The following is a 13,356-nucleotide window of genomic DNA, read 5'->3' as shown; positions in this document are numbered from 1 at the left end:
AGAAGACACAAGCATTAATTAGAAGAAACCCGACTAGACATAATTAAAGAAACCAAGGCAGGATTGGGAAAGGTAAAAATACCTCAGGTTCAGGGACGGAAGCAGAGTGTTCTACCTCCACCTCATCAAACAGGGTCAATTCTGAGCTTGTAGGCTCTGTCCTTTGAGCCTCTTGTTGTCTCTTGGCCAACTCAATGCTTTCTGCTATTACTTCAGTAGGAATTTCCTCCTATAGGTGGACAGAAGACAAGTTAGAAGAAGTATATTGCAAAATGAATCAGTTTTGTGCTAAAGAAAAATCTCACCTTTTCTTCTCCATCTTTACTCTTCTCTTTGTCTCCTTTCAAGACATCTGTTTCCTTCTCTACAGCTTCGAAAGCCTCTCCAGATATATAGGCACTTTACACTATAACTTACCGAGTAAGATATGGGGTTTTCATAAAAATAAGAAATTCATGCAATAAATTACGGGTAAGATGTTGCGTTCTCGGATATATAGGTATTTTACACTAACTTTTCGGTAAGATATGGTGTTTTCAAAAAAATATGCAATTCACTCCATAAATTACGGGTAAGATGTTGCGTTCTTAGATGTATAGGCATTTTACACTATAACTTATCGGTAAGATATGATGTTTTTAGAAAAATAGGCTATTTACTTAGTAAATTACGGGTAAGATGTTGCGTTCTAAGATATATAGGCACTTTACACTATAACTTACCGATAAGATATGGCATTTTGAGAAAAAAAAAAAGGCCATTCACTCAATAAATTACGGGTAAGATGTTGCTCAGACATATATGCATTTTACACTATAACTTACTAGCAAGATACGGAATTTTTAGAAAAATAGACTTCTTACTCAATAAATTACGAGTACGATATTGCTTTCGCAGTTATATAGGCGTTTTACACTATAACTTATGGTCTTTTTAGAAAAATAAGCTATTTTCTCAATAAATTACGGGTAAGATGTTGAGTTCTCAGATATAGAGGAGTTTTACACTATAACTTACCATTAAGATACGGTGTTTTTAGAAAAATAAGCTATTTACTCAATAAATTACTGGTAAGATGTTGCGTTCTCATATATATCGGTATTTTACACAATAACTTACCAGTAAGATATGATGATTTTAGAAAAATAGGCTATTTACTCAATAAATTACTGTTAAGATGTTGCATTCTTAGATATATCGTCACTTTACATTGTAACTTACTAGTAAGATATGGTGTTTTTTTTTTTAAAAAAATAGGCTATTTACTCAAATAATTACTGGTAATATGTTGCGTTCTCAGATATATAGGCCCTTTACGCTATAACTTACCGAGTAAGATATGGGTTTTTTTATTTATAAAAATAGGAAATTCACACAATAAATTACAGGAAAGATGTTGCGTTCTTGGATATATAGATATTTTACATTAACTTTTCGGTAAGATATGGTGTTTTCAGAAAAATATGCAATTCACTCCATAAATTACGGGTAAGATGTTGCATTCTCAGATGTATAGGCATTTTACACTATAACTTACCGGTAAGATATGACGTTTTTAGAAAAATAGGCTATTTACTTAGTAAATTACGGGTAAGATGTTGCCTTCTTAGATATATAGGCACTTTACACTATAACTTACTGATAAGACATGTATGCATTTTATAACTTACAGGTAAGATATGATGTTTTCAGCAAAATAGACTTCTTACTCAATAAATTACGAGTAAGATACTGCGTTCTCAGTTATATAGGCATTTTACACTATAACTTAACGGTAAAATATGGTGTTTGTATAAAAATAAGCTATTTACAGAAAAGAAAGCACAATGTTGATAAGACTGCATTTTTAACTAAAAATGTAAGTGCAATTCTTCAAACTAATACTCCATCTTCTTCTTTGAATGAAAATAAGCATCAATATGTGAAAGCTGTCACTACTCTTTCACAGTGGAAAAATAATTGGGAAAGATGATTTAGTAACAGTTGAAATTAAAAAGAATTCAGAAAAATCCAAAAGTAATGAAAAAGAAAATAATGATCCTGAAATTTTGGAGGTTTTTAAACAAGTGAAAACCAATATACCTCTTTTGGATGCTATAAAACAAATTCCTTCATATTCAAAATTTTTGAAGGATTAATGCACTATCAAAAGAAAGCACAATGTTGATAAGACCGCATCTTTAACTGAAAATGTAAGTGCAATTCTTCAAACTAATACTCCACCCAAGTACAAAGATCCAGGTTGTCCCACAATTTCTTGTATTATTGGGAATTTTAGCATTGAACAAGCTTTATTGGATTTGGGTGCTAGTGTTAATTTGTTGCCTTACTCGGTTTATAAGTAATTGGGTCTTGGTGAATTAAAACCCACCTCAATAACATTGCAATTGGCTGACCGTTTAGTCAAAATCCCAAGAGGTATGGTGGAAGATGTGCTGGTTCAGGTAGACAAATTTTATTTTCTAGTTGATTTTATAGTTTTGTATACTGAACCAGTTGTGCATTCTAATTCTCAAATTCCTATTATTCTTGGAAGACCATTTCTTGCTACATCTAATGCTCATATAAATTGCAGGAATGGACTTATGCAACTATCATTTGGGAACATGACATTGGAGCTCAACATATTCAACATATGCAAGAAACCCGCAAACAATGAAGATGTCAATAAAGAAGTTTACATGATTGAGACAATTGTTCAAAATTGCTTTAATTCTTCCTCTTCTTCTGATCCATTGCAATTTTGTTTAGTAAATAGGGATTGTAATTTTGCACAAGATTTTGAAATACAATATCTTTGTTCTTTGTTGGATTTTGCATAGGTACAAGAACATAATGGTTGGATACCAAAATATGAGGAGCTGCCAACTGTGAGTGATGAGACAAAATCATCAAGAGAAAAAGCCCCAAAGTGTGAATTGAAGCCTCTTCCTGCTGGACTTAAATATGCTTTTCTGGGAGAAGATGAGACCTATCATGTGGTAATATCTTCTAAAATAGAGCTTTTGCGTGAAGGTATGTTACTTAAAGTTTTGAAAGATCATAGGACTGCTATTGGATGGACTTTATCTGATATTAAAGGTATTAGTCCTTTGGTTTGCACACACCAAATTTTTCTTGAAGAAGATGCTAAACCAGTTAGGCAGGCTCAACGTAGACTTAACCCAACAATGAAAGAAGTTGTGCAAAAAGAAGTACTTAAACTTTGGGATGCAGGTATCATATATCCAATTTCTGATAGCAAATGGGTGAGTCCTACATACGTTGTTCCTAAAAAATCAGGAGTCACAGTAGTTGAAAATGATAATGGAGAAATGGTACCAACTAGGGTCACTAATGGATGGAGAATGTGTATTGATTATCGTAAATTGAACTCAGTCACAAGAAAGGATCATTTTCCTTTACCATTTCTTGACCAAATTTTGGAAAGAGTCGCAGGGCATATGTATTATTGTTTTTTAGATGGTTATTCAGGATATTATCAAATTGAGATTTCATTAGAAGATCAAGAAAAAAAACAACTTTTACTTGCCCATTTGGAACTTTCGCTTTTAGAAAAATGCCTTTTGGTCTTTGCAATGCACCAGCCACATTCCAACGTTGCATGATAAGCATATTTAGTGACATGGTAGAAAAATATTTAGAAGTTTTCATGGATGATATTACTGTGTTTGGTGATTCATTTTTTGATTGTTTATCTAACTTGGAGAATGTTCTTATCAGGTGTAAAGAGAAAATTTTGGTGCTTAACTGGGAGAAATGCCAATTCATGGTCACATCTGGCATAGTACTTGGACACATTGTTTCTCACAAAGGAATTGAAGTGGATAAGTCAAAAATTGATTTAATTGCTAATTTGCCTATTCCTAAAACTGTTAAAGAAATTAGATCTTTTTTAGGACATGCAGGTTTCTACCTGAGATTGATACAAAATTTTAGTGCAATTGCAAGGCCATTGAATAATCTCTTGGAAAAAGATGCTAAATTTGATTGGAATTATGCATGTCAAGAAGCATTTGAGAAATTGATTAAAATGCTAACATCAACTCCTGTAATGCAGCCCCCAAATTGGTCTATGCCATTTGAAATAATGTGTGATGCTAGGGGCAGTGCTAGGCCAAGGAAAAGACAAGAAGCCTGTTGTTATCTGCTACGCAAGCAGAACTTTGAATAGTGCACAAAAAAGTTACACTACAATTGAAAAAGAATTGCTTGCTGTAATTTTTGCACTGGAAAAGTTTAGGTCATACATTTTGGGCTCACAAATTGTTGTTTTTATAGATCATTCGGCCTTGAAGTATTTATTGACAAAGAAGGGAGCCAAATCACGATTGATTAGATGGATTTTGCTTCTCCAAGAATTTGATCTTACAATCAAGGACAAGAAATGAGTGGAGAATGTTGTTGCAGACCATCTTTCTAGGATATCTTTTGAGGAGCCTTCTGAATATTTGCCTATAAAAGATTCATTTCCTGATGAACAATTTTTTGGTGTTTCTAAGTTACCATGGTTTGCTAACATTGTGAATTTTCTTGCTACAGGTCTTATCCCACCTCATTGGACCTCGCAAGAGAAAAAGAAATTTATGGTTGAGGTGAGAAAATTCTTTTGGGATGAAACGTATCACTTCAAATATTGTCCCGACCCGATAATCAACAGATGTGTTCCTGATGATGAAATATTTAGTGTCATATCTTTTTGTCATTCTGAGGCTTGTGGAGGTCACTTTTCTTCCAAAAAGACTTCGGCCAAAATTCTTCAATGTGGTTTTTATTGGCCTAGACTTTTCAAAGATGTGTATGAATTTTGCAAGACTTGTCCAAGTTGTCCAAAGTTGGGCAAAATTACTCGACGTAATATGATGCCTCTTAACTCAATTTTAATTATTGAAATTTTTGACTGTTGGGGCATTGATTTTATGGGTCCTTTTCCTCCATCACTTATATATCCTTGTTGCTGTGGATTATGTTTCAAAATGGATTGAGGCCATACCATGTGGGAAGATTGATCATAAAACTATTTTGAAATTTTTGAAAGAAAATGTATTATCCAGGTTTGGTACTCCTAGAGCGATCATCAGTGATGGAGGATCACATTTTTGCAACCGACCATTTGAAGCTTTGATGAAGTCAGGAATGATGCATATGAGAACTCACAAATTTACAAAGAACGTTCTAAAGTTTTTAATGAGAAAAATATTTCGAGGAAAATTTTTGAGCCTTCTCAACTTGTTCTTTTGTATAATTCTAGACTTCATTTATTTCCTGGAAAATTAAGAACCAAATGGACAGGGCCATTCATTGTTAAAAGAGTTTTCTCATAAGGGACTGTTGAAGTTGAGGATCCCAAGAATGGAAATATTTTTAAGGTTAATGGCCAATGACTGAAACCTCACTTGGGGAGATGTGTTCCAGAAGATGAGACAGTTTCTTTGAATGAACCTATTTACCAAGATTGATTAGACTTCCCTTAGTCCATTTGTTGTATATAATTAGTTTAGAAATTTTGGTTCACTTGAAACATATTAAGATTCAATAGAACCATACTTCGGCTCATCAAAACCATATTAAGACTTTTCGTAACTGTATTAAGGGTCACAAAAATGATATTAAGGATCACAAAAAGGTATCAGGGCTCACCACAAATGACATAAGGCCTACCAAAACCATAACAGGGCTTACCAGAGCCATATTATTAAGGATCCCTAGACTCATTTTAAGGCTTCCTAAAACTGTAACACCCCGTCCCAAAAATGACTGTTCAATTAATTATTGATTATGAAATTACATTTTTGCCCTTGGACATAGGGGTACTTTAGTCACTTTTTGTTCAGGAATGATTTTTGGGAATCGAGTGTCCCTGTTGTTCAGAGCTCGATGATACGAGTTCGTAGACAAGTGGCAAGTTCAATTCGAAATAAAAACGAAGAAGTTATGATCTACGGAAGTGCAGTGGCACAATCGTAATTCATGATCACTAGAACCACATCGGGCTTATCTCTCTCACGACACTCTCTCTCCCCGACTATTCTCTCTCTATCTCTCTCTCTGTGCGATGCCTCTGTTCCATACGGCAATTTCGTCTTTATTCGGCGACTAAATTCAACAATTCTTGTTCCAAAAGAATCGTCTCTCTCTCCTTCACTTGACCTACCCATTTTCTCTGATCGAAAACCAGCGTAGCTGACAGGACCTGATCCTAATTCCACTTTGGAATTCGAGTCGGACCCTGTGCGTATCCGACACCTTCCCTTGACTCCTACCGAAAATTCGGCAGAGTCTCCCCTATAATTTGTCCAAACCCAAAAATTTTCACCTGTTAAACAAGCAGTTATATTCACACCAACTGCCAGAATAAGTAAATAAAACATCCAACTATTCTGGTTTTCACTCTAACCAGATATCAGAGCAGTTACTAGTATTTACAAGAATTTAAGTGTTTAACAACAAAAATCCTACATCTTGTACGTGGCGCGGGAGCTAGGAGAAGGCCCGGTGGTGGATTCCTGTGCACGTCTACTGCCTGAGGGCGCAAAACAGTTGAAAGTGTGAGTGGACAAAAGAAAGTTCCAGTAAATAATATGCTAACATAACAACCCCCACAACAGAAAAATAGCTATGTAAATCTGAAGTTCAACTGTATTCAAATACAACGCATTTATATAAACATATATATATATATCTATGTAGATGTAAAACATGCTCAAATGTCAAGAAAACTTGCATAAAATTACTGTAATCAATATTTGCATAAAAGCACTGAAATTCCTTTAAAACTACCACCTAAGTGTACCCCTGTAAGTCCGTCAATTCCCTTGGCAGGTCTCGGTGACACATAGTCTATCCGAGCTGCAAACTAGCAGGATTCAGGGGACTATAGTCACCTGATCCGCTGGCAGGTCTCGGTGACACAAAGTCAACTCGAGCCACACTGGCAGGACTCAGGGGACCGTAGTCAGCTTGATCCGCAAATCCTGGCAGACTTGGCAACACCAAGTCCAACCGAGCTGCAAATCCTGGCAGACCTCGGCGACACTAAGTCCAACCTAGCTGCAAATCCTGACAGACCTCGGCGACACCAAGTCCAATTGAGCTGCAAATCCTAGCACTCACGGTCCGAGTGTCCCCGAAACTCGTGAGGCAAATGTTAAGTGCACTGACAAAACTGAGGGTAAACTGGATGTCCGTAGACATCTGCATTACTGAGGGTAATAACCATAGTTGGGTACATGGTGGCTTAAACTAAAATATTTTAGAAAAGTCTGATAAATAACCATAATTTGGCAAATCTGAAACTAGGCTGCTATTTCCTCTGGGATAAATCTTAAACTCTGCTTTTTATATCACTTTGGCATAATTAACTAAGCAGCATATACATAAAAGTATTTTACTGCACAGATCATGTTCGGAAAAAACAGTCAATAACACTTATTCAAGATCAAATAATGAAATTCATTTATAAAAATCATTTAGAAAAGAAAAGTCCACTCACTTCTGGTCCGAGCTAGCTGGACCTCTTGAAGGTCCCTCCTGTGGGTCGGTCTGGCCCCGGGTGCCTGATTAACCATGAATATTAAATTAATAAAACTGCTCAATAAAAGTATTAAATTAAAAACCCATAAAGGTCCCACGACCTCCAATGGCCGATCTGGGATTCCCTAAAGGTCCCTCACAGAGAAAAACCCATATCCTACGAGTTTGGCCCGAATTGGATGGTCGATTGGCCGCGATCGCGTAATCACTTAATTTCCAAACCCTAGCCCCAGGGTTCGCGATTTCGGAGTATTCGGGACTCCGATTTGCAATCCGTTGAATCCTACACAATCCGTTGGAAAAAGAGTTGAGAGAAAAAATGAGTTCTGGTGCATCGATAACCCATTGGGATAATTTAGGTACTTAAGCAAGGCTTATGAATCTATAGGTTCAAGATTTACGAATTTATAAGTTAACTTCATCTAGCACTTTTGGATGAGGGCTTCCATTGTCATTATATTAAAGCCTGTTTTAGTTTTACTTTTGTTGGGCCGCACTGATTGAATGTTATTGGTGACTCCTATAAGGTAGGTAAAACGTGCATATGCATCCGCTGTATACCACATATCTCATATATAGTTGTGTGCTACTCACGTGATGTTGTAAAGTGCTACTCACAAGTTTTTCTCCGCATAAAATATATCTCCAAAATATAATATTGAAGGTATACACTAAGCAATACTATTTTAAGCTATATATATTAAATTATGTAGAACAACATATCTGAAATTGAGTGCGATCCAACGGCTCGACAGTACTGAACCCGATAATTGCACAATATGGAAAATCCGTTCGGGGCTCAAACGGAATCCAAATCGAGATCCGCGAAATCCTACGCGTAGGGACAACACGAGGATCGCAAAAATACACAGGTTCACTGCACTACCATCACCCACGCGCCGGCAGCGTGGGTGTCCAAGGCGATAACGTCTCGCCGGAAAAACTCAAAACCACGGCTCCAAACTCCTATCCTAGGTATAACACCACATTTGGTGCCACTTTTGTTCTTGGACATACCCCAAAAAGTGGCCGAAAAAGGCCGATCAAGGAGGCCGAAACTCGGCTGAATTTCAAGTCGAAAATTGAGTGATCTACGGCTAAAATCGATGAAAACCTATCCAACCATCAGCTAGAGCACGAAAAATAAATGAGAATCCATACTTACTCGAAAGATTTGGTTGAGAATTGAAGGAGAACGAGAGGTTTGAAAATCGGTCAAAATCGATCGAATTTCTGGGTTTTCTGGCCAGCTCTCATCTGCGCAAGGGTGGAGACTGGTCGGGTTGTGACGGTGAGGTAGAGGCGGTGCTATCGGTGCCGGTGCCGGTGCCGTAGATTGGGGTGGCTTGTGGCGGCGGCTGGAACGGCTGGAAGGGAGGACGCGCGGGAGGGAGGAGAGAGAGAGAGAGAGAGAGAGAGAGAGGAGAGAGAAACTGAGGGGGAAGAGAGAGAGAAGAGATAAAAATATGACTTTTTGTCCAAATTATCGTTTTGCCCTTCACGGTATTTTGACCGTATTTTCTTCGTTACAACTCCGATTCGAGTCCACTCCGTGTCTACAGACTCGTTTCGTCGTGCTCTACGCAATGGTGTAAGTGGAATTGCCAAATTCCTTCTCGGTCAAAAAGTCAACTTTTTCCAATTAAATATGGTGAGGGCAAAATCGTCCTTTTTCCAAAATAAAATAATAATAAATTTAGGATTTTTGTTTTGGGTTATTACAATAGCACTGAAGACATTGACTTGAAAACTGGGCAGATTTTTAAAGCCGTTTTCGGAGATTCCGGCGGCTGTTTTCTTCGATCCATGTATACATCTTCATCCCCTCCACTTGCTCTAGCTATCTATGCTGATACCTTGAATCAATTTGGAGGTTTTACTGATCCCCTCATTCATATGATTCTATGCTGATACATCTTAAGATACCCACCTCTGCCAACGACTAGTGGCGGCGTGTGGGTCATTGTGTGGTAGCCCATTGAGCTAGTTATAGTCTGACAGTTGAAAGCATATTGCACTTATTATGCGATACCCGATTTCGATAGGTTTGGACCACTCGATCAGTCCCAATTTCAAATATTTTGTTCCTCGTACCTCTAGGATTGTGTAGGAATTGGTTGATCGAGAATTGGATAGGGTTAAGAAACCGATCATTGTACGATCTTGCGATCTAGAGTACCTGACCGCTCGATTGAGACCAAGCTCTCAGAAATTGTTAATTAGACCTTGTTGGACTTATGGGAATGTTTGGATTGGAAATCGGAGGTTGTGGGCCCCGTAGAGCAAATTGGTCAAATTCCACGATTGGGGCCAAACCGATCGTTGGATCGTGATGAGACTTCTTGGATGAGTTCAACTTATGGTTATGGACCAATAGGAATTATCATATCACAAATTGAGGATGTAGGCCCTACGAGCCCAGTTGACTTAGATAGTGGTCTACGTCGACTCGGTTGAGAGTATTTAGTAGTAATAATTGTAATTGGAGGTTTGTTTTAAAATGGTATTATGTTATGAGAGTTTCATTGAATGCTTATGAATTATTATACAATCTCTTTTACCTTCCAAGCATGTTATAATATGTTTAATTGTGTGGAGTTGGGAATGGCTTGGATAAAAGGATTTTGGAATGAATAAAAAATTAATTAAATGCCAGATTATATGTCTATATTTAAATATATGCTCATCGGCTTGAAATCGATGAATTACGAACACTAGTTTTCTCAATAGTATATTGTATGTATTTGAATGTAGTGTGAGAATAGTTTTGACAGATTTTGCATGGTCAAATTCAAATTATGGAATGCGGAGATTGATCTCTTTTTAAAAAAGGGATTTTTGGCTATTTATTTAAGAACTGATTTTTGGAAAGTTGAGAAAGGATTTGGAAATGGATTTATGAAAGTGGATTTGTAGCAAAAAAGGAATTTTATGATAAGTTTCGGAAAAATGGTTTTCAAACCCATTGTAGGAGTACCCCCTCCCCCCTGGCAGTTGCCTTCGGAATAGTCTAGTCATTTATGACAACTCCTCACGAGTCTCGACGAAGCCTGAGCTATGTGGTGTGAGGATTTGTGTAACGACCCGATCCTAAACTAATAATTAAATACTAAATTATTAAAGAAAAGGAAATCTTACCCCAGAATATTTTAATAGGTTTACATGTTGACTTGTTGACCAAGAAGACTTTAGTGAAACCAGCCCGAAAAAGTGTTAAAATCTTTAAAGTAAGAGAGAATAAATTTAAAAGAGGAAATAAATTGAAATAAACATTAAAATAAAATGATTTGAATTAATTAAGGTTTTTGAGAAATTAAAATGTTATTTAATATTATATGGGTCAAAAAGGTCATTTTAAGTTTGGGAAAGAATTTGGAAATTCCGATTGTACCACTATGTAGAACACATCGAAACGAGTCCGTAGACATGTAGTGGGCTCAAATCGGAGTTGCGAAGAAGTTACGATTAAAGGAAGTTCAGTGGCATAACCATAAATATTTCAAAGTTCAGTTTTAAAACCCAGATTTTCTCCTTCCCCTCAGAAGCTTCACGACCAACCAACTTCTCTCCTCCACCACTGCCACCACACATCTTTATTCTTGGCAGCATTGGTCCCGTTAGAACCGCCTCACTTTCCTCTTCGAACCGGTCCCAGCCTTCATCCGCCGGTGTGGAGTAAACTTTTGGGCACTCGTTCAGACGCCTCCGGCCCCCAAATCTTTCGCATCTGGTATGATTTTTGATCCTTTCAATGTGTTCTAGCTGCTGGTTGTGTTATTTTTGAGAAATTTCTAATTGGTTGATTAAGCAATTGAAGTTTTGGCCAATTTCGGCTTTCGATCCCCGCCACTTCCGGCCACTTTTTGGGGTAGATACAAGAACAAAAGTGGTTCCAAATAGGGTGTTTTACCAAGGATAGGAAGCTGAGTTTCCAGTTTTGAGGATTTCCGGCTACCGAAATTTGATCATGCCACCCACGCATTACCCGCGGGGGTGGTGGCGCATTGGTAGCATAGCAAAGTCACTTTCAGAACCTAAATGATCTCTTGCTCCTCAAAAGCGCGTAGGAATTTGCGGATATGAATTTAGACAACGTCTGGACCCCGAACGGATCTCGCATATTGTATGATTTCCGGGTTCAATACGTTTGAGCCTTTGGATTGTGGTCAATTTTATATATGTTGATCTAGACAATTCCAGGATCGTATAGGACTGACGGATCGAAAAACGGAGACCCGGATACTCTGAATATGCCAACCCCAGGGTCAGGTTGATTGTAACCGTCCGATCGCGCGATCGTGATCAATCCGACCGTCCAGTCGAGACCAAACTATCGGGACATGTGTCCTAGGCATGTTAAGACCTCTAGGAATTTTGAGGTCGTGGACCCCACGGGGTCCCGGGTTGACCTTTTGGGACTTATCATTTTTTGAGTCCTGAGGCACTCCTAGACCGTTCTAATCATTCAAAAGGCTTACATTGTAAGATCCCACATCAACCAACGGAGAGGGGGTGATGTGCCTTATTTGTACACACCCGCATCCATCTAGCACGAGGCCTTTTGGGAGCTCACTGGCTTCGGAGTTGTAGGAACTCCGAAGTTAAGCGAGTTTGGGGCTAGAGCAATCCCAGGATAGGTGACCCCCTGGGAAGTTGCTCGTCAACTCCCAGAAATAAAATCGTGAGGGCAGAGAAAGGGTCCCAAAGCGGACAATATCGTGCTACGGCGGAGTTGATCCCGGGATGTGACATACATAGGCTTGAGAATGACTTCAAATACAATGCACGCACGTCTAGGAGCCTAGGGCCAGGGCTTTGAATTAAATAATGAGGATGAGCTCCATGTGATATGTTTAAGCCTTTAGAAAGCTCATGTGCGTGCGAGTGTTCACTTGGTTTAGTTGTTGTTCTAATTTCATGATTTTATGTGATTTCGAGATGAATATTTAATTATTTGTTTATTTATCACCTGTTTATATACGTTCATATGGTTAATTGTGTGGTAAAAGTATAAATAAAATATTGGGAATGGTAAGCTAAGCAGAGACCAAGATAGTTAAAAAACTAGCCAAGTATTTGGTATATATATATATATATATATTCAGTTGTTGAAAAGGATGAATCTTAGCTTCTGGCTTTTATCAGATTGTGGTATATATATGTATATATTTTAAGTTTAGTTGAGAACCAATTTATTGAAAGTTTATATAAATGACGAGTTATGGTTTTCAAACCCACCGCGAGGGTAACCCCCCTCTCTCCCTCCCAGTTTTCTTGCCACAGTTTGTTATTTTGATAATGCCCCATGAGTTTCGGGGATGCCTGAACTATGTGGTACGATGATTGCAGCGAGGATTGAACTGTTATCTCTAAGACCTGCGAGGATTGCGGCTCAGATTGAAGTGTTATCTCTAAGACCTACAACGAATGCTGCTCAGTTAACTTTATGGTTCCGAGACCTACGAGGATGGAACTGATGGACTAACATTGGAATTGACGGATTATTATTGGAATTGACGGATATATGGAATTGATGGCATATATGGAATTGAAGGTATTAAAGGAATTGATGGATCAGAAATGGGGGTACGCCTAGGTGGAGAGAATTGAAGTCCTGAGATGCTTTTAAATTAAATTGAGGATTTTATATGGCTACCATTATTTTCTTAAGCATCACATTTGTTGTACAAGTGTTAGATGGAGATATACATTGTTTGATAAAAAGTGTAATAAAGTAATTAAAAATTCACCCAACATAATCTCACTCTTATTTACAAATAAGAGTTTTTATTGTTTAATTGAGTACGACCCATTCAAGATAAA

The 13,356-nt window shown here is 37.7% G+C and overlaps 1 pseudogene; it reads left to right on the top strand.

Moving 5' to 3' along the window:
• The first annotated feature begins 1,652 nt into the window (after nt 1-1,652).
• On the top strand, nt 1,653-5,125 carry LOC117612588 (annotated as a pseudogene).
• The last annotated feature ends 8,231 nt before the right edge of the window (nt 5,126-13,356 follow it).

Source organism: Prunus dulcis, unplaced genomic scaffold, assembly GCF_902201215.1.
Source record: "Prunus dulcis unplaced genomic scaffold, ALMONDv2, whole genome shotgun sequence".
In the NCBI taxonomy this organism is placed as follows: Eukaryota; Viridiplantae; Streptophyta; class Magnoliopsida; order Rosales; family Rosaceae; genus Prunus; species Prunus dulcis.
The sequence above is the reverse complement of the archived record's forward strand: the minus strand, read 5'-3'. Positions and strand labels throughout refer to the sequence as shown.